The 3594-nt window shown below is 43.1% G+C and overlaps 1 non-coding gene across 1 annotated transcript; it reads right to left on the bottom strand.

Moving 5' to 3' along the window:
- Positions 1–899: 899 nt before the first annotated feature.
- LOC141626077 (small nucleolar RNA R71) lies at positions 900–1006 on the bottom strand. Its single transcript, XR_012535804.1, has one exon. It is a non-coding gene; the product is annotated as a small nucleolar RNA R71 (small nucleolar RNA).
- Between the last annotated feature and the right edge of the window lie 2588 nt (positions 1007–3594).

Raw genomic sequence — 3594 nt, 5'->3', positions numbered from 1 at the left:
CACCCCTAGACACCACTACTTGCAATCGAAAATCCTACATCAATACCCGTCCCTTGGGATCCAACCTTTACTTGCCTCTTTACTAGTAGTAGAGTTGTTTGTGAAGTTATAAATATTGTTTTGGTCTAGGTGCTCCTAACGACAAGTAACCGAAATCTAAGCTAAGAAAGTGATCGACCAAAAATGGCGCCATTGCCGGGGACGGTGTTAACTTGATTTGATTTTCTTTGATTGTTATTAGTTGTGTCTTTCTTTGCCTTGGGGAAGTAAAACTCCTCAAGGTTTGTTCTAATTGTTTTCGAGTTGTTTGATATTTTGCATGTCTAGAAGATCACAAGGTAACTTGTTACCCATTGATCACAAAATTGAAAGGACTTTGACAACCAATAGAAGACTTGCTAGAAATACTTTGAGAGGTATTGGTGAGGTTGTAGATATTCAACCAAATACTATTGAGTTCATCAACCCTTTTGCAAGAGAAGGTGAGGAGAACCCAACAAAAAATCAATCACACAATCAACCCACAATGCCTAAGTTTTCATCACATTCCGTACCAACCGAGGAGAACCTACCCAATGGTACTCCCACACCACAACACTTAACCGGAAATTTCATTGCAAAATCCGCATTTATCCAATTAGTCGAAAGAAGCCAATTTGGGGGGATGCCTAGTGAAGACCCTTATTCCCACATGGAGACTTTTTGTGACTATTGTGATACGATTTCACAAACCGGAGTGACTCAAGACCAAATTCGATGGGTCTTATTTCCTTTTTTCTCTAATTGGCACCGCGAAACAATGGTTGAAGAGTCTTGATAAGGCTACTCTTGGAATTGACTCTTGGAAGAAGTTGGCTCTAGCTTTATACAAAAAATTCAACCCTCCGGAAAAGACTAACATGCTAAGAGCTCAAATTACGGGTTTTAAGCAAAGGAACGAAGAATCTTTGTATGAAGCTTGGGAGCGATTCAAAGGAATTTGTCGCTCATGTCCTCATCATGGACTTAGCGAGTGGTTCTTGGTACAACAATTTTGGAATGGTCTTTATGAAGACTCAAGAAACATTCTCAACATGGGATCAAATGGTATGTTCACCGAAGTTGACGATAATCAAACTTGGAACAAGATTGAGGAAATGGTGGTCCATAATTCACAATATAGTAGACCTCGCAAGGCTACTAGAGGAGGAAAGCATGAAGTGGACTCTATTACTTAATTGGGTGCTCAACTTAATGCTCATATTGATACCATCAACTTGAAGTTTGAGAATGTTATGGCTTAACTTGAAGAAGCCTCAAAATCACCAAAGCATCATGTTAATGCCATGGTGGCATCTTCATCAATCCCAACTGGGATATGTGAGAATTGTGGAACTTTGGGACATGACCAAAGTGAATGTAGGGGAACAAATGAGCAAGTGAATGCTTTTCAAGCATACAAAAGTGGTACCCCTTATTCCAACTATTACAATGAAAACACCAAATTCCACCCAAATCTCTCATACAAAAACCAAAATATTCAAAACCCTCAACCAACATACACCCCACCTCCCACGAGAAACCAAAATCAAAGACCCTTTTTGTAACACCCCCATTTATTTAAGGGCCTGAACTAGGACTCCTCAGATAAATGACGGTGTTACCATCTCGGAAACCCGAGGTAGTAGATACAAAGGAAAGAAACACAGTACTTTATTAAAAATGTTTATAGTGAGATTACAACTGGAATAAAACAAAGTCTCCAAAAATATGACCAAAAGATACGATCGATAAAGCTACTAATAAGACTAAGGTGGGCTAGGCACTAAGTCCGTCATCCAAACTCTCTTCCCAAAGCTCCCATCGGTCTCAAATACCCGTCAATCGCTCCCAATAATTGGATCATCACAGGCATACACGAATACACAGGGTCAGCCGCGAAGCTGAGTAGGGAAAACAATTGAACAACAAAATATGATATGCATGATCCTCCGTCACCTCCATCTCCATCTCAACTCATATCTCATATCTCATTTCTCATATCTCATAACCCGACAACCCAGCCATACCGATCCCCGGACTATATATATCGACCGTAGCCGATCCGCCACTTTCGCATGAGGACACCAGGGCAAGTCCTGCAGAACCCGCCTGGGCCTTATCACAATCCACATCGTATCTCAACATCGTCACTCCTACACCATCCTCCAACTCCAATGCATATGAAATGCTCAACAGTAATAATGCAACACAATGTGTATATTAATGAATGAAATCATGCCAGCTATCAAAAGATTGGAATAACATACTCAACACTAACAGTTCACCAACCCCACCTCATTACATGAAACATAACATCAATCACAACCACGAACAAGTCAACGATCTCAGCTTGGTCATATGGAACACAAACAAGTCAACTCAATTCAATAATACGGTAAGGAGTCAAGTGTGTTTCCCCTACCTCAAAGTGCTAGCGAATCCAACTAAGCGCTTAAGCGGTCCGAGAAATAAGGCAATGAATTTGATTATCGATCCTTCACGAGTCCGTCACCTAAAACCATTATAATATTTATTATTATTAACTACTAAATATAGAATTTCCCAAAATAGAAACTTTCCCGAAATAGTAACTTTTCTCTTTTAACAAACCCGACTCAAAACCCGCCTCTAATTATTTTAAATAACTCGGGAACTAATTTAAATAAATTATGAATAAGACCAAATAACGAATTATAACGATCAAACTCATGGAAAAACCCATTTCAAAACAAAACAAACCCGTCATCAACCCTACCCCCTTCACACGCACCCACACTCCTCACGCGCCACCTATCCCACCGCGACAACCACCAGACCTGCTCCCCACTTCGACCCCACCACCAACAACCACCACCACTGGTCGATCATTGCCGGGAGAGTCGAACCGGGGCGGCATCCGCCCGGTTCACCGCCAAGCCCCACCAAACACCCCCTGTTTATCTCCTACCACCACCGCAACCAGCAACCACCCCCTGCCACATAACCACCATCCAACTCGCCGTCAGCCCACGAACCTAAACACCGTGGCACCACCATTTCGACCTCCCCCAAGTCCACGGTGGTGCCACCCCAAACCTAGCCGTCTAAAACTCACCTCAAACCGTAACCAAAACCCGTTTTGCCCCCTCCATCGATACCGCCTGTTTCTGCCACCCTAATCACCTACAACCACCCCAACAACCACCAAGCTACTCGCCACTCACCACACTACTCCTATATCCCGTCAACCACCACCACCAGCGCCTGTCTAAGACACACAACCGCATCCAAAAACCCGACAGAAATATGAAACAAATGGAGAAGGTTGTCTCTTACCTTTTTCCCGCCGCCACAACAGCCCACCAGGGTCGTCTATGGTCGATGACAACCACCCTAAGGTCTTCCTTGCTGCGCCTTTGATACCCACTCTCTCTCTCCCTCTCGTTTTGCGTGCGGAGTTGAGGTCGAAGTCGATGAAGAAGGGAGGCGGGTGAGGTGTGTGTCGTGTATTGCTAGGGTAAAAACATTAGGTTAAAACTTAGGTTAGAACATGATGTTGGGTGTTGGGTTAATTGGGTTAAACATGATATTGGG

Source organism: Silene latifolia, chromosome X (assembly GCF_048544455.1).
Source record: "Silene latifolia isolate original U9 population chromosome X, ASM4854445v1, whole genome shotgun sequence".
Taxonomy (NCBI): domain Eukaryota; kingdom Viridiplantae; phylum Streptophyta; class Magnoliopsida; order Caryophyllales; family Caryophyllaceae; genus Silene; species Silene latifolia.
The sequence above is the reverse complement of the archived record's forward strand: the minus strand, read 5'-3'. Positions and strand labels throughout refer to the sequence as shown.